The 16,478-nt window shown below is 44.1% G+C and overlaps 18 non-coding genes across 18 annotated transcripts; all 18 read right to left on the bottom strand.

The window, feature by feature from the left end:
• Window positions 1-504: 504 nt before the first annotated feature.
• On the bottom strand, window positions 505-577 carry TRNAK-UUU (transfer RNA lysine (anticodon UUU)). The gene has a single exon. It is a non-coding gene; the product is annotated as a tRNA-Lys (tRNA).
• An 849-nt stretch (window positions 578-1,426) lies between these two features.
• Window positions 1,427-1,499, bottom strand: TRNAK-UUU (transfer RNA lysine (anticodon UUU)). Its single transcript has one exon. It is a non-coding gene; the product is annotated as a tRNA-Lys (tRNA).
• Window positions 1,500-2,348: 849 nt separating this feature from the next.
• Window positions 2,349-2,421, bottom strand: TRNAK-UUU (transfer RNA lysine (anticodon UUU)). The gene has a single exon. It is a non-coding gene; the product is annotated as a tRNA-Lys (tRNA).
• Window positions 2,422-3,270: 849 nt separating this feature from the next.
• On the bottom strand, window positions 3,271-3,343 carry TRNAK-UUU (transfer RNA lysine (anticodon UUU)). The gene has a single exon. It is a non-coding gene; the product is annotated as a tRNA-Lys (tRNA).
• An 849-nt stretch (window positions 3,344-4,192) lies between these two features.
• Window positions 4,193-4,265, bottom strand: TRNAK-UUU (transfer RNA lysine (anticodon UUU)). Its single transcript has one exon. It is a non-coding gene; the product is annotated as a tRNA-Lys (tRNA).
• An 849-nt stretch (window positions 4,266-5,114) lies between these two features.
• On the bottom strand, window positions 5,115-5,187 carry TRNAK-UUU (transfer RNA lysine (anticodon UUU)). Its single transcript has one exon. It is a non-coding gene; the product is annotated as a tRNA-Lys (tRNA).
• Window positions 5,188-6,036: 849 nt separating this feature from the next.
• On the bottom strand, window positions 6,037-6,109 carry TRNAK-UUU (transfer RNA lysine (anticodon UUU)). Its single transcript has one exon. It is a non-coding gene; the product is annotated as a tRNA-Lys (tRNA).
• An 849-nt stretch (window positions 6,110-6,958) lies between these two features.
• On the bottom strand, window positions 6,959-7,031 carry TRNAK-UUU (transfer RNA lysine (anticodon UUU)). Its single transcript has one exon. It is a non-coding gene; the product is annotated as a tRNA-Lys (tRNA).
• An 849-nt stretch (window positions 7,032-7,880) lies between these two features.
• TRNAK-UUU (transfer RNA lysine (anticodon UUU)) lies at window positions 7,881-7,953 on the bottom strand. Its single transcript has one exon. It is a non-coding gene; the product is annotated as a tRNA-Lys (tRNA).
• An 849-nt stretch (window positions 7,954-8,802) lies between these two features.
• Window positions 8,803-8,875, bottom strand: TRNAK-UUU (transfer RNA lysine (anticodon UUU)). The gene has a single exon. It is a non-coding gene; the product is annotated as a tRNA-Lys (tRNA).
• Window positions 8,876-9,724: 849 nt separating this feature from the next.
• On the bottom strand, window positions 9,725-9,797 carry TRNAK-UUU (transfer RNA lysine (anticodon UUU)). Its single transcript has one exon. It is a non-coding gene; the product is annotated as a tRNA-Lys (tRNA).
• Window positions 9,798-10,646: 849 nt separating this feature from the next.
• Window positions 10,647-10,719, bottom strand: TRNAK-UUU (transfer RNA lysine (anticodon UUU)). Its single transcript has one exon. It is a non-coding gene; the product is annotated as a tRNA-Lys (tRNA).
• An 848-nt stretch (window positions 10,720-11,567) lies between these two features.
• On the bottom strand, window positions 11,568-11,640 carry TRNAK-UUU (transfer RNA lysine (anticodon UUU)). Its single transcript has one exon. It is a non-coding gene; the product is annotated as a tRNA-Lys (tRNA).
• Window positions 11,641-12,489: 849 nt separating this feature from the next.
• Window positions 12,490-12,562, bottom strand: TRNAK-UUU (transfer RNA lysine (anticodon UUU)). Its single transcript has one exon. It is a non-coding gene; the product is annotated as a tRNA-Lys (tRNA).
• An 849-nt stretch (window positions 12,563-13,411) lies between these two features.
• On the bottom strand, window positions 13,412-13,484 carry TRNAK-UUU (transfer RNA lysine (anticodon UUU)). Its single transcript has one exon. It is a non-coding gene; the product is annotated as a tRNA-Lys (tRNA).
• An 867-nt stretch (window positions 13,485-14,351) lies between these two features.
• TRNAK-UUU (transfer RNA lysine (anticodon UUU)) lies at window positions 14,352-14,424 on the bottom strand. The gene has a single exon. It is a non-coding gene; the product is annotated as a tRNA-Lys (tRNA).
• An 849-nt stretch (window positions 14,425-15,273) lies between these two features.
• Window positions 15,274-15,346, bottom strand: TRNAK-UUU (transfer RNA lysine (anticodon UUU)). The gene has a single exon. It is a non-coding gene; the product is annotated as a tRNA-Lys (tRNA).
• An 849-nt stretch (window positions 15,347-16,195) lies between these two features.
• On the bottom strand, window positions 16,196-16,268 carry TRNAK-UUU (transfer RNA lysine (anticodon UUU)). Its single transcript has one exon. It is a non-coding gene; the product is annotated as a tRNA-Lys (tRNA).
• Between the last annotated feature and the right edge of the window lie 210 nt (window positions 16,269-16,478).

The raw sequence follows: 16,478 nt of genomic DNA, 5'->3' as shown, positions 1-16,478 counted from the left end.
GACACTGAATCTGTCTGGAACAAGTAGATCCCAGTGCTTGAGCAGACAGGAATGTTTGACAGTGGGAAAAATAAAGGTAGGTGTGGCAAGTGAGGCGTTTGGAATGTGGGTGCTGAGAGAAAATCTAAGCGCGCATGACTCAAACGGTAGACCCGAAACCCTTCTATTTGCCACAAGGAAGTTGGCGACGTTGAAAATGGACTTCAACACTAAAGTAAGAATTCAAGTTGAATTTCATACTTGCGGTCAAATTAGCCAAACTGGAAATATTTTCTACAAATGTTCTCTAAGTAACCTATGTTTTCCATTCAGCTACTGTTGCCTTAAATTTAAAATGTATTTGGTGAACCAGAACATTTTTTAAGCTTAGACCATGTCTTTTCCCCTTGCTTTGAATTGTCACTTTTCAGTGGAGAAGAATGGCTTAACCTGCACCAAACGCTTAAGTGCCGACAGAATTGCAGGTAGCCCCTCTTAACATTGGTGATCTCAAAACCATGGGAGCGCCCGAACAGGGACTTGAACCCTGGACCCTCAGATTAAAAGTCTGATGCTCTACCGACTGAGCTATCCGGGCTCTTGGAGCGTCGCTCTGCTGGCGCTCCATGCGTGCCTGGTAACATGGTCCAATTGAAAAGCTACTTTCGGCTGATTGAAAACATAGCACTGCCTGTCAACCAGAAAACTACTGTGCGCTGCACTGCTCACATGCTTGTAAATTGAATCTCTTCTCCTGGCTTACACACAAATTGCTGCAAATCATTGTCAGTTTCTACACCTTCACCCCTTGCTTGAGTGCTGACAAGCTGTTTCAAGGTATCCGGGAGGTCTCCTTCCTCTTTGCGTATGATGCTGACTTCACATCCATTTCAAGGAGACAATTGACTTTGCATTTTCTCAAAGAACGTTTCTAGATCAGAAAGACACTGAATCTGTCTGGAACAAGTAGATCCCAGTGCTTGAGCAGACAGGAATGTTTGGCAGTGGGAAAAATAAAGGTAGGTGTGGCAAGTGAGGCGTTTGGAATGTGGGTGCTGAGAGAAAATCTAAGCGCGCATGACTCAAACGGTAGACCCGAAACCCTTCTATTTGCCACAAGGAAGTTGGCGACGTTGAAAATGGACTTCAACACTAAAGTAAGAATTCAAGGTGAATTTCAAACTTGCGGTCAAATTAGCCAAACTGGAAATATTTTCTACAAATGTTCTCTAAGTAACATATGTTTTCCATTCAGCTACTCTTGCCTTAAATTTAAAATGTATTTGGTGAACCAGAACATTTTTTAAGCTTAGACCATGTCTTTTCCCCTTGCTTTGAATTGTCACTTTTCAGTGGAGAAGAATTGCTTAACCTGCAACAAACGCTTAAGTGCCGACAGAATTGCAGGTAGCCCCTGTTAACATTGGTGATCTAAAAATCATGGGAGCGCCCGAACAGGGACTTGAACCCTGGACCCTCAGATTAAAAGTCTGATGCTCTACCGACTGAGCTATCCAGGCTCTTGGAGCGTCGCTCTGCTGGCGCTCCGTGCGTGCCTGGTAACATGGTCCTATTGAAAAGCTACTTTCGGCTGATTGAAAACGTAGCACTGCCTGTCAACCAGAAAACTACTGTGCGCTGCACTGCTCACCTGCTTGTAAATTGAATCTCTTCTCCTGGCTTACACACAAATTGCTGCAAATCATTGTCAGTTTCAACACCTTCACCCCTTGCTTGAGTGCTGACAAGCTGTTTCAAGGTATCCGGGAGGTCTCCTTCCTCTTTGCGTATGATGCTGACTTCACATCCATTTCAAGGAGACAATTGACTTTGCATTTTCTCAAAGCACGTTTCTAGATCAGAAAGACACTGAATCTGTCTGGAACAAGTAGATCCCAGTGCTTGAGCAGACAGGAATGTTTGACAGTGGGAAAAATAAAGGTAAGTGTGGCAAGTGAGGCGTTTGGAATGTGGGTGCTGAGAGAAAATCTAAGCGCGCATGACTCAAACAGTAGACCCGAAACCCTTCTATTTGCAACAAGGAAGTTGGCGACGTTGAAAATGGACTTCAACACTAAATTAAGTATTCAAGTTGAATTTCAAACTTGCGGTCAAATTAGCCAAACTGGAAATATTTTCTACAAATGTTCTCTAAGTAACGTATGTTTTCCATTCAGCTACTCTTGCCTTAAATTTAAAATGTATTTGGTGAACAAGAAAAATTTTTAAGCTTAGACCATGTCTTTTCCCCTTGCTTTGAATTGTCACTTTTCAGTGGAGAAGAATGGCTTAACCTGCAACAAACGCTTAAGTGCCGACAGAATTGAAGGTAGCCTCTCTTAACATTGGTGATCTAAAAACCATGGGAGCGCCCGAACAGGGACTTGAACCCTGGACCCTCAGATTAAAAGTCTGATGCTCTACCGACTGAGCTATCCGGGCTCTTGGAGCGTCGCTCTGTTGGCGCTCCGTGCGTGCCTGGTAACATGGTCCAATTGAAAAGCTACTTTCGGCTGATTGAAAACGTAGCACTGCCTGTCAACCAGAAAACTACTGTGCGCTGCACTGCTCACCTGCTTGTAAATTGAATCTCTTCTCCTGGCTTACACACAAATTGCTGCAAATCATTGTCAGTTTCAACACCTTCACCCCTTGCTTGAGTGCTGACAAGCTGTTTCAAGGTATCCGGGAGGTCTCCTTCCTCTTTGCGTATGATGCTGACTTCACATCCATTTCAAGGAGACAATTGACTTTGCATTTTCTCAAAGCACGTTTCTAGATCAGAAAGACACTGAATCTGTCTGGAACAAGTAGATCCCAGCGCTTGAGCAGACAGGAATGTTTGACAGTGGGAAAAATAAAGGTATGTGTGGCAAGTGAGGCGTTTGGAATGTGGGTGCTGAGAGAAAATCTAAGCGCGCATGACTCAAACGGTAGACCCGAAACCCTTCTATTTGCAACAAGGAAGTTGGCGACGTTGAAAATGGACTTCAACACTAAATTAAGTATTCAAGTTGAATTTCAAACTTGCGGTCAAATTAGCCAAACTGGAAATATTTTCTACAAATGTTCTCTAAGTAACGTATGTTTTCCATTCAGCTACTCTTGCCTTAAATTTAAAATGTATTTGGTGAACAAGAAAAATTTTTAAGCTTAGACCATGTCTTTTCCCCTTGCTTTGAATTGTCACTTTTCAGTGGAGAAGAATGGCTTAACCTGCAACAAACGCTTAAGTGCCGACAGAATTGAAGGTAGCCTCTCTTAACATTGGTGATCTAAAAACCATGGGAGCGCCCGAACAGGGACTTGAACCCTGGACCCTCAGATTAAAAGTCTGATGCTCTACCGACTGAGCTATCCGGGCTCTTGGAGCGTCGCTCTGTTGGCGCTCCGTGCGTGCCTGGTAACATGGTCCAATTGAAAAGCTACTTTCGGCTGATTGAAAACGTAGCACTGCCTGTCAACCAGAAAACTACTGTGCGCTGCACTGCTCACCTGCTTGTAAATTGAATCTCTTCTCCTGGCTTACACACAAATTGCTGCAAATCATTGTCAGTTTCAACACCTTCACCCCTTGCTTGAGTGCTGACAAGCTGTTTCAAGGTATCCGGGAGGTCTCCTTCCTCTTTGCGTATGATGCTGACTTCACATCCATTTCAAGGAGACAATTGACTTTGCATTTTCTCAAAGCACGTTTCTAGATCAGAAAGACACTGAATCTGTCTGGAACAAGTAGATCCCAGCGCTTGAGCAGACAGGAATGTTTGACAGTGGGAAAAATAAAGGTAGGTGTGGCAAGTGAGGCGTTTGGAATGTGGGTGCTGAGAGAAAATCTAAGCGCGCATGACTCAAACGGTAGACCCGAAACCCTTCTATTTGCCACAAGGAAGTTGGCGACGTTGAAAATGGACTTCAACACTAAAGTAAGAATTCAAGGTGAATTTCAAACTTGCGGTCAAATTAGCCAAACTGGAAATATTTTCTACAAATGTTCTTTAAGTAACATATGTTTTCCATTCAGCTACTCTTGCCTTAAATTTAAAATGTATTTGGTGAACCAGAACATTTTTTAAGCTTAGACCATGTCTTTTCCCCTTGCTTTGAATTGTCACTTTTCAGTGGAGAAGAATGGCTTAACCTGCACCAAACGCTTAAGTGCCGACAGAATTGCAGGTAGCCCCTCTTAACATTGGTGATCTAAAAATCATGGGAGCGCCCGAACAGGGACTTGAACCCTGGACCCTCAGATTAAAAGTCTGATGCTCTACCGACTGAGCTATCCGGGCTCTTGGAGCGTTGCTATGCTGGCGCTCCGTGCGTGCCTGGTAACATGGTCCAATTGAAAAGCTACTTTCGGCTGATTGAAAACGTAGCACTGCCTGTCAACCAGAAAACTACTGTGCGCTGCACTGCTCACATGCTTGTAAATTGAATCTCTTCTCCTGGCTTACCCACAAATTACTGCAAATCATTGTCAGTTTCTACACCTTCACCCCTTGCTTGAGTGCTGACAAGCTGTTTCAAGGTATCCGGGAGGTCTCCTTCCTCTTTGCGTATAATGCTGACTTCACATCCATTTCAAGGAGACAATTGACTTTGCATTTTCTCAAAGCACGTTTCTAGATCAGAAAGACACTGAATCTGTCTGGAACAAGTAGATCCCAGTGCTTGAGCAGACAGGAATGTTTGACAGTGGGAAAAATAAAGGTAGGTGTGGCAAGTGAGGCGTTTGGAATGTGGGTGCTGAGAGAAAATCTAAGCGCGCATGACTCAAACGGTAGACCCGAAACCCTTCTATTTGCCACAAGGAAGTTGGCGACGTTGAAAATGGACTTCAACACTAAAGTAAGAATTCAAGTTGAATTTCATACTTGCGGTCAAATTAGCCAAACTGGAAATATTTTCTACAAATGTTCTCTAAGTAACCTATGTTTTCCATTCAGCTACTGTTGCCTTAAATTTAAAATGTATTTGGTGAACCAGAACATTTTTTAAGCTTAGACCATGTCTTTTCCCCTTGCTTTGAATTGTCACTTTTCAGTGGAGAAGAATGGCTTAACCTGCACCAAACGCTTAAGTGCCGACAGAATTGCAGGTAGCCCCTCTTAACATTGGTGATCTCAAAACCATGGGAGCGCCCGAACAGGGACTTGAACCCTGGACCCTCAGATTAAAAGTCTGATGCTCTACCAACTGAGCTATCCGGGCTCTTGGAGCGTCGCTCTGCTGGCGCTCCATGCGTGCCTGGTAACATGGTCCAATTGAAAAGCTACTTTCGGCTGATTGAAAACATAGCACTGCCTGTCAACCAGAAAACTACTGTGCGCTGCACTGCTCACATGCTTGTAAATTGAATCTCTTCTCCTGGCTTACACACAAATTGCTGCAAATCATTGTCAGTTTCTACACCTTCACCCCTTGCTTGAGTGCTGACAAGCTGTTTCAAGGTATCCGGGAGGTCTCCTTCCTCTTTGCGTATGATGCTGACTTCACATCCATTTCAAGGAGACAATTGACTTTGCATTTTCTCAAAGAACGTTTCTAGATCAGAAAGACACTGAATCTGTCTGGAACAAGTAGATCCCAGTGCTTGAGCAGACAGGAATGTTTGGCAGTGGGAAAAATAAAGGTAGGTGTGGCAAGTGAGGCGTTTGGAATGTGGGTGCTGAGAGAAAATCTAAGCGCGCATGACTCAAACGGTAGACCCGAAACCCTTCTATTTGCCACAAGGAAGTTGGCGACGTTGAAAATGGACTTCAACACTAAAGTAAGAATTCAAGGTGAATTTCAAACTTGCGGTCAAATTAGCCAAACTGGAAATATTTTCTACAAATGTTCTTTAAGTAACATATGTTTTCCATTCAGCTACTCTTGCCTTAAATTTAAAATGTATTTGGTGAACCAGAACATTTTTTAAGCTTAGACCATGTCTTTTCCCCTTGCTTTGAATTGTCACTTTTCAGTGGAGAAGAATGGCTTAACCTGCACCAAACGCTTAAGTGCCGACAGAATTGCAGGTAGCCCCTCTTAACATTGGTGATCTAAAAATCATGGGAGCGCCCGAACAGGGACTTGAACCCTGGACCCTCAGATTAAAAGTCTGATGCTCTACCGACTGAGCTATCCGGGCTCTTGGAGCGTCGCTATGCTGGCGCTCCGTGCGTGCCTGGTAACATGGTCCAATTGAAAAGCTACTTTCGGCTGATTGAAAACGTAGCACTGCCTGTCAACCAGAAAACTACTGTGCGCTGCACTGCTCACATGCTTGTAAATTGAATCTCTTCTCCTGGCTTACCCACAAATTACTGCAAATCATTGTCAGTTTCTACACCTTCACCCCTTGCTTGAGTGCTGACAAGCTGTTTCAAGGTATCCGGGAGGTCTCCTTCCTCTTTGCGTATAATGCTGACTTCACATCCATTTCAAGGAGACAATTGACTTTGCATTTTCTCAAAGCACGTTTCTAGATCAGAAAGACACTGAATCTGTCTGGAACAAGTAGATCCCAGTGCTTGAGCAGACAGGAATGTTTGACAGTGGGAAAAATAAAGGTAGGTGTGGCAAGTGAGGCGTTTGGAATGTGGGTGCTGAGAGAAAATCTAAGCGCGCATGACTCAAACGGTAGACCCGAAACCCTTCTATTTGCCACAAGGAAGTTGGCGACGTTGAAAATGGACTTCAACACTAAAGTAAGAATTCAAGTTGAATTTCAAACTTGCGGTCAAATTAGCCAAACTGGAAATATTTTCTACAAATGTTCTCTAAGTAACGTATGTTTTCCATTCAGCTACTCTTGCCTTAAATTTAAAATGAATTTGGTGAACAAGAAAATTTTTTAAGCTTAGACCATGTCTTTTCCCCTTGCTTTGAATTGTCACTTTTCAGTGGAGAAGAATGGCTTAACCTGCAACAAACGCTTAAGTGCCGACAGAATTGCAGGTAGCCTCTCTTAACATTGGTGATATAAAAACCATGGGAGCGCCCGAACAGGGACTTGAACCCTGGACCCTCAGATTAAAAGTCTGATGCTCTACCGACTGAGCTATCCGGGCTCTTGGAGCATCGCTCTGCTGGTGCTCCGTGCGTGCCTGGTAACATGGTCCAATTGAAAAGCTACTTTCGGCTGATTGAAAACGTAGCACTGCCTGTCAACCAGAAAACTACTGTGCGCTGCACTGCTCACCTGCTTGTAAATTGAATCTCTTCTCCTGGCTTACACACAAATTGCTGCAAATCATTGTCAGTTTCAACACCTTCACCCCTTGCTTGAGTGCTGACAAGCTGTTTCAAGGTATCCGGGAGGTCTCCTTCCACTTTGCGGATGATGCTGACTTCACATCCATTTCAAGGAGACAATTGACTTTGCATTTTCTCAAAGCACGTTTCTAGATCAGAAAGACACTGAATCTGTCTGGAACAAGTAGATCCCAGTGCTTGAGCAGACAGGAATGTTTGACAGTGGGAAAAATAAAGGTAGGTGTGGCAAGTGAGGCGTTTGGAATGTGGGTGCTGAGAGAAAATCTAAGCGCGCATGACTCAAACGGTAGACCCGAAACCCTTCTATTTGCCACAAGGAAGTTGGCGACGTTGAAAATGGACTTCAACACTAAAGTAAGAATTCAAGTTGAATTTCATACTTGCGGTCAAATTAGCCAAACTGGAAATATTTTCTACAAATGTTCTCTAAGTAACCTATGTTTTCCATTCAGCTACTGTTGCCTTAAATTTAAAATGTATTTGGTGAACCAGAACATTTTTTAAGCTTAGACCATGTCTTTTCCCCTTGCTTTGAATTGTCACTTTTCAGTGGAGAAGAATGGCTTAACCTGCACCAAACGCTTAAGTGCCGACAGAATTGCAGGTAGCCCCTCTTAACATTGGTGATCTCAAAACCATGGGAGCGCCCGAACAGGGACTTGAACCCTGGACCCTCAGATTAAAAGTCTGATGCTCTACCGACTGAGCTATCCGGGCTCTTGGAGCGTCGCTCTGCTGGCGCTCCATGCGTGCCTGGTAACATGGTCCAATTGAAAAGCTACTTTCGGCTGATTGAAAACATAGCACTGCCTGTCAACCAGAAAACTACTGTGCGCTGCACTGCTCACATGCTTGTAAATTGAATCTCTTCTCCTGGCTTACACACAAATTGCTGCAAATCATTGTCAGTTTCTACACCTTCACCCCTTGCTTGAGTGCTGACAAGCTGTTTCAAGGTATCCGGGAGGTCTCCTTCCTCTTTGCGTATGATGCTGACTTCACATCCATTTCAAGGAGACAATTGACTTTGCATTTTCTCAAAGAACGTTTCTAGATCAGAAAGACACTGAATCTGTCTGGAACAAGTAGATCCCAGTGCTTGAGCAGACAGGAATGTTTGGCAGTGGGAAAAATAAAGGTAGGTGTGGCAAGTGAGGCGTTTGGAATGTGGGTGCTGAGAGAAAATCTAAGCGCGCATGACTCAAACGGTAGACCCGAAACCCTTCTATTTGCCACAAGGAAGTTGGCGACGTTGAAAATGGACTTCAACACTAAAGTAAGAATTCAAGGTGAATTTCAAACTTGCGGTCAAATTAGCCAAACTGGAAATATTTTCTACAAATGTTCTCTAAGTAACATATGTTTTCCATTCAGCTACTCTTGCCTTAAATTTAAAATGTATTTGGTGAACCAGAACATTTTTTAAGCTTAGACCATGTCTTTTCCCCTTGCTTTGAATTGTCACTTTTCAGTGGAGAAGAATTGCTTAACCTGCAACAAACGCTTAAGTGCCGACAGAATTGCAGGTAGCCCCTGTTAACATTGGTGATCTAAAAATCATGGGAGCGCCCGAACAGGGACTTGAACCCTGGACCCTCAGATTAAAAGTCTGATGCTCTACCGACTGAGCTATCCAGGCTCTTGGAGCGTCGCTCTGCTGGCGCTCCGTGCGTGCCTGGTAACATGGTCCTATTGAAAAGCTACTTTCGGCTGATTGAAAACGTAGCACTGCCTGTCAACCAGAAAACTACTGTGCGCTGCACTGCTCACCTGCTTGTAAATTGAATCTCTTCTCCTGGCTTACACACAAATTGCTGCAAATCATTGTCAGTTTCAACACCTTCACCCCTTGCTTGAGTGCTGACAAGCTGTTTCAAGGTATCCGGGAGGTCTCCTTCCTCTTTGCGTATGATGCTGACTTCACATCCATTTCAAGGAGACAATTGACTTTGCATTTTCTCAAAGCACGTTTCTAGATCAGAAAGACACTGAATCTGTCTGGAACAAGTAGATCCCAGTGCTTGAGCAGACAGGAATGTTTGACAGTGGGAAAAATAAAGGTAAGTGTGGCAAGTGAGGCGTTTGGAATGTGGGTGCTGAGAGAAAATCTAAGCGCGCATGACTCAAACGGTAGACCCGAAACCCTTCTATTTGCCACAAGGAAGTTGGCGACGTTGAAAATGGACTTCAACACTAAAGTAAGAATTCAAGGTGAATTTCAAACTTGCGGTCAAATTAGCCAAACTGGAAATATTTTCTACAAATGTTCTCTAAGTAACCTATGTTTTCCATTCAGCTACTCTTGCCTTAAATTTAAAATGTATTTGGTGAACCAGAACATTTTTTAAGCTTAGACCATGTCTTTTCCCCTTGCTTTGAATTGTCACTTTTCAGTGGAGAAGAATGGCTTAACCTGCACCAAACGCTTAAGTGCCGACAGAATTGCAGGTAGCCCCTCTTAACATTGGTGATCTAAAAATCATGGGAGCGCCCGAACAGGGACTTGAACCCTGGACCCTCAGATTAAAAGTCTGATGCTCTACCGACTGAGCTATCCGGGCTCTTGGAGCGTCGCTCTGCTGGCGCTCCGTGCGTGCCTGGTAACATGGTCCAATTGAAAAGCTACTTTCGGCTGATTGAAAACGTAGCACTGCCTGTCAACCAGAAAACTACTGTGCGCTGCACTGCTCACCTGCTTGTAAATTGAATCTCTTCTCCCGGCTTACACACAAATTGCTGCAAATCATTGTCAGTTTCAACACCTTCACCCCTTGCTTGAGTGCTGACAAGCTGTTTCAAGGTATCCGGGAGGTCTCCTTCCTCTTTGCGTATGATGCTGACTTCACATCCATTTCAAGGAGACAATTGACTTTGCATTTTCTCAAAGCACATTTCTAGATCAGAAAGACACTGAATCTGTCTGGAACAAGTAGATCCCAGCGCTTGAGCAGACAGGAATGTTTGACAGTGGGAAAAATAAAGGTAGGCGTGGCAAGTGAGGCGTTTGGAATGTGGGTGCTGAGAGAAAATCTAAGCGCGCATGACTCAAACGGTAGACCCGAAACTCTTCTATTTGCCACAAGGAAGTTGGCGACGTTGAAAATGGACTTCAACACTAAAGTAAGAATTCAAGGTGAATTTCAAACTTGCGGTCAAATTAGCCAAACTGGAAATATTTTCTACAAATGTTCTCTAAGTAACCTATGTTTTCCATTCAGCTACTCTTGCCTTAAATTTAAAATGTATTTGGTGAACCAGAACATTTTTTAAGCTTAGACCATGTCTTTTCCCCTTGCTTTGAATTGTCACTTTTCAGTGGAGAAGAATGGCTTAACCTGCACCAAACGCTTAAGTGCCGACAGAATTGCAGGTAGCCCCTCTTAACATTGGTGATCTAAAAATCATGGGAGCGCCCGAACAGGGACTTGAACCCTGGACCCTCAGATTAAAAGTCTGATGCTCTACCGACTGAGCTATCCGGGCTCTTGGAGCGTCGCTCTGCTGGCACTCCGTGCGTGCCTGGTAACATGGTCCAATTGAAAAGCTACTTTCGGCTGATTGAAAACGTAGCACTGCCTGTCAACCAGAAAACTACTGTGCGCTGCACTGCTCACCTGCTTGTAAATTGAATCTCTTCTCCCGGCTTACACACAAATTGCTGCAAATCATTGTCAGCTTCAACACCTTCACCCCTTGCTTGAGTGCTGACAAGCTGTTTCAAGGTATCCGGGAGGTCTCCTTCCTCTTTGCGTATGATGCTGACTTCACATCCATTTCAAGGAGACAATTGACTTTGCATTTTCTCAAAGCACGTTTCTAGATCAGAAAGACACTGAATCTGTCTGGAACAAGTAGATCCCAGCGCTTGAGCAGACAGGAATGTTTGACAGTGGGAAAAATAAAGGTAGGCGTGGCAAGTGAGGCGTTTGGAATGTGGGTGCTGAGAGAAAATCTAAGCGCGCATGACTCAAACGGTAGACCTGAAACCCTTCTATTTGCCACAAGGAAGTTGGCGACGTTGAAAATGGACTTCAACACTAAAGTAAGAATTCAAGGTGAATTTCAAACTTGCGGTCAAATTAGCCAAACTGGAAATATTTTCTACAAATGTTCTCTATGTAACCTATGTTTTCCATTCAGCTACTCTTGCCTTAAATTTAAAATGTATTTGGTGAATCAGAACATTTTTTAAGCTTAGACCATGTCTTTTCCCCTTGCTTTGAATTGTCACTTTTCAGTGGAGAAGAATGGCTTAACCTGCACCAAACGCTTAAGTGCGACAGAATTGCAGGTAGCCCCTCTTAACATTGGTGATCTAAAAATCATGGGAGCGCCCGAACAGGGACTTGAACCCTGGACCCTCAGATTAAAAGTCTGATGCTCTACCGACTGAGCTATCCGGGCTCTTGGAGCGTCGCTCTGCTGGCGCTCCGTGCGTGCCTGGTAACATGGTCCAATTGAAAAGCTACTTTCGGCTGATTGAAAACGTAGCACTGCCTGTCAACCAGAAAACTACTGTGCGCTGCACTGCTCACCTGCTTGTAAATTGAATCTCTTCTCCCGGCTTACACACAAATTGCTGCAAATCATTGTCAGTTTCAACACCTTCACCCCTTGCTTGAGTGCTGACAAGCTGTTTCAAGGTATCCGGGAGGTCTCCTTCCTCTTTGCGTATGATGCTGACTTCACATCCATTTCAAGGAGACAATTGACTTTGCATTTTCTCAAAGCACATTTCTAGATCAGAAAGACACTGAATCTGTCTGGAAGAAGTAGATCCCAGCGCTTGAGCAGACAGGAATGTTTGACAGTGGGAAAAATAAAGGTAGGCGTGGCAAGTGAGGCGTTTGGAATGTGGGTGCTGAGAGAAAATCTAAGCGCGCATGACTCAAACGGTAGACCCGAAACCCTTCTATTTGCCACAAGGAAGTTGGCGACGTTGAAAATGGACTTCAACACTAAAGTAAGAATTCAAGGTGAATTTCAAACTTGCGGTCAAATTAGCCAAACTGGAAATATTTTCTACAAATGTTCTCTAAGTAACCTATGTTTTCCATTCAGCTACTCTTGCCTTAAATTTAAAATGTATTTGGTGAACCAGAACATTTTTTAAGCTTAGACCATGTCTTTTCCCCTTGCTTTGAATTGTTACTTTTCAGTGGAGAAGAATGGCTTAACCTGCACCAAACGCTTAAGTGCCGACAGAATTGCAGGTAGCCCCTCTTAACATTGGTGATCTAAAAATCATGGGAGCGCCCGAACAGGGACTTGAACCCTGGACCCTCAGATTAAAAGTCTGATGCTCTACCGACTGAGCTATCCGGGCTCTTGGAGCGTCGCTCTGCTGGCGCTCCGTGCGTGCCTGGTAACATGGTCCAATTGAAAAGCTACTTTCGGCTGATTGAAAACGTAGCACTGCCTGTCAACCAGAAAACTACTGTGCGCTGCACTGCTCACCTGCTTGTAAATTGAATCTCTTCTCCCGGCTTACACACAAATTGCTGCAAATCATTGTCAGTTTCAACACCTTCACCCCTTGCTTGAGTGCTGACAAGCTGTTTCAAGGTATCCGGGAGGTCTCCTTCCTCTTTGCGTATGATGCTGACTTCACATCCATTTCAAGGAGACAATTGACTTTGCATTTTCTCAAAGCACATTTCTAGATCAGAAAGACACTGAATCTGTCTGGAACAAGTAGATCCCAGCGCTTGAGCAGACAGGAATGTTTGACAGTGGGAAAAATAAAGGTAGGCGTGGCAAGTGAGGCGTTTGGAATGTGGGTGCTGAGAGAAAATCTAAGCGCGCATGACTCAAACGGTAGACCCGAAACTCTTCTATTTGCCACAAGGAAGTTGGCGACGTTGAAAATGGACTTCAACACTAAAGTAAGAATTCAAGGTGAATTTCAAACTTGCGGTCAAATTAGCCAAACTGGAAATATTTTCTACAAATGTTCTCTAAGTAACCTATGTTTTCCATTCAGCTACTCTTGCCTTAAATTTAAAATGTATTTGGTGAACCAGAACATTTTTTAAGCTTAGACCATGTCTTTTCCCCTTGCTTTGAATTGTCACTTTTCAGTGGAGAAGAATGGCTTAACCTGCACCAAACGCTTAAGTGCCGACAGAATTGCAGGTAGCCCCTCTTAACATTGGTGATCTAAAAATCATGGGAGCGCCCGAACAGGGACTTGAACCCTGGACCCTCAGATTAAAAGTCTGATGCTCTACCGACTGAGCTATCCGGGCTCTTGGAGCGTCGCTCTGCTGGCACTCCGTGCGTGCCTGGTAACATGGTCCAATTGAAAAGCTACTTTCGGCTGATTGAAAACGTAGCACTGCCTGTCAACCAGAAAACTACTGTGCGCTGCACTGCTCACCTGCTTGTAAATTGAATCTCTTCTCCCGGCTTACACACAAATTGCTGCAAATCATTGTCAGTTTCAACACCTTCACCCCTTGCTTGAGTGCTGACAAGCTGTTTCAAGGTATCCGGGAGGTCTCCTTCCTCTTTGCGTATGATGCTGACTTCACATCCATTTCAAGGAGACAATTGACTTTGCATTTTCTCAAAGCACATTTCTAGATCAGAAAGACACTGAATCTGTCTGGAAGAAGTAGATCCCAGCGCTTGAGCAGACAGGAATGTTTGACAGTGGGAAAAATAAAGGTAGGCGTGGCAAGTGAGGCGTTTGGAATGTGGGTGCTGAGAGAAAATCTAAGCGCGCATGACTCAAACGGTAGACCCGAAACCCTTCTATTTGCCACAAGGAAGTTGGCGACGTTGAAAATGGACTTCAACACTAAAGTAAGAATTCAAGGTGAATTTCAAACTTGCGGTCAAATTAGCCAAACTGGAAATATTTTCTACAAATGTTCTCTAAGTAACCTATGTTTTCCATTCAGCTACTCTTGCCTTAAATTTAAAATGTATTTGGTGAACCAGAACATTTTTTAAGCTTAGACCATGTCTTTTCCCCTTGCTTTGAATTGTCACTTTTCAGTGGAGAAGAATGGCTTAACCTGCACCAAACGCTTAAGTGCCGACATAACATTGGTGATCTAAACCAATATGTCTGTGCCGACATAACATTGGTGATCTAAAAATCATGGGAGCGCCCGAACAGGGACTTGAACCCTGGACCCTCAGATTAAAAGTCTGATGCTCTACCGACTGAGCTATCCAGGCTCTTGGAGCGTTGCTCTGCTGGCGCTCCGTGCGTGCCTGGTAACATGGTCCAATTGAAAAGCTACTTTCGGCTGATTGAAAACGTAGCACTGCCTGTCAACCAGAAAACTACTGTGCGCTGCACTGCTCACCTGCTTGTAAATTGAATCTCTTCTCCCGGCTTACACACAAATTGCTGCAAATCATTGTCAGTTTCAACACCTTCACCCCTTGCTTGAGTGCTGACAAGCTGTTTCAAGGTATCCGGGAGGTCTCCTTCCTCTTTGCGTATGATGCTGACTTCACATCCATTTCAAGGAGACAATTGACTTTGCATTTTCTCAAAGCACATTTCTAGATCAGAAAGACACTGAATCTGTCTGGAACAAGTAGATCCCAGCGCTTGAGCAGACAGGAATGTTTGACAGTGGGAAAAATAAAGGTAGGCGTGGCAAGTGAGGCGTTTGGAATGTGGGTGCTGAGAGAAAATCTAAGCGCGCATGACTCAAACGGTAGACCTGAAACCCTTCTATTTGCCACAAGGAAGTTGGCGACGTTGAAAATGGACTTCAACACTAAAGTAAGAATTCAAGGTGAATTTCAAACTTGCGGTCAAATTAGCCAAACTGGAAATATTTTCTACAAATGTTCTCTAAGTAACCTATGTTTTCCATTCAGCTACTCTTGCCTTAAATTTAAAATGTATTTGGTGAACCAGAACATTTTTTAAGCTTAGACCATGTCTTTTCCCCTTGCTTTGAATTGTCACTTTTCAGTGGAGAAGAATGGCTTAACCTGCACCAAACGCTTAAGTGCCGACAGAATTGCAGGTAGCCCCTCTTAACATTGGTGATCTAAAAATCATGGGAGCGCCCGAACAGGGACTTGAACCCTGGACCCTCAGATTAAAAGTCTGATGCTCTACCGACTGAGCTATCCGGGCTCTTGGAGCGTCGCTCTGCTGGCGCTCCGTGCGTGCCTGGTAACATGGTCCAATTGAAAAGCTACTTTCGGCTGATTGAAAACGTAGCACTGCCTGTCAACCAGAAAACTACTGTGCGCTGCACTGCTCACCTGCTTGTAAATTGAATCTCTTCTCCCGGCTTACACACAAATTGCTGCAAATCATTGTCAGTTTCAACACCTTCACCCCTTGCTTGAGTGCTGACAAGCTGTTTCAAGGTATCCGGGAGGTCTCCTTCCTCTTTGCGTATGATGCTGACTTCACATCCATTTCAAGGAGACAATTGACTTTGCATTTTCTCAAAGCACGTTTCTAGATCAGAAAGACACTGAATCTGTCTGGAACAAGTAGATCCCAGCGCTTGAGCAGACAGGAATGTTTGACAGTGGGAAAAATAAAGGTAGACGTGGCAAGTGAGGCGTTTGGAATGTGGGTGCTGAGAGAAAATCTAAGCGCGCATGACTCAAACGGTAGACCTGAAACCCTTCTATTTGCCACAAGGAAGTTGGCGACGTTGAAAATGGACTTCAACACTAAAGTAAGAATTCAAGGTGAATTTCAAACTTGCGGTCAAATTAGCCAAACTGGAAATATTTTCTACAAATGTTCTCTAAGTAACCTATGATTTCCATTCAGCTACTCTTGCCTTAAATTTAAAATGTATTTGGTGAACCAGAACATTTTTTAAGCTTAGACCATGTCTTTTCCCCTTGCTTTGAATTGTCACTTTTCAGTGGAGAAGAATGGCTTAACCTGCACCAAACGCTTAAGTGCCGACAGAATTGCAGGTAGCCCCTCTTAACATTGGTGATCTAAAAATCATGGGAGCGCCCGAACAGGGACTTGAACCCTGGACCCTCAGATTAAAAGTCTGATGCTCTACCGACTGAGCTATCCGGGCTCTTGGAGCGTTGCTCTGCTGGCGCTCCGTGCGTGCCTGGTAACATGGTCCAATTGAAAAGCTACTTTCGGCTGATTGAAAACGTAGCACTGCCTGTCAACCAGAAAACTACTGTGCGCTGCACTGCTCACCTGCTTGTAAATTGAATCTCTTCTCCCGGCTTACACACAAATTGCTGCAAATCATTGTCAGTTTCAACACCTTCACCCC

Source organism: Pelobates fuscus, chromosome 9 (genome assembly GCF_036172605.1).
Source record: "Pelobates fuscus isolate aPelFus1 chromosome 9, aPelFus1.pri, whole genome shotgun sequence".
Taxonomy (NCBI): Eukaryota; Metazoa; Chordata; class Amphibia; order Anura; family Pelobatidae; genus Pelobates; species Pelobates fuscus.
The sequence above is the reverse complement of the archived record's forward strand: the minus strand, read 5'-3'. Positions and strand labels throughout refer to the sequence as shown.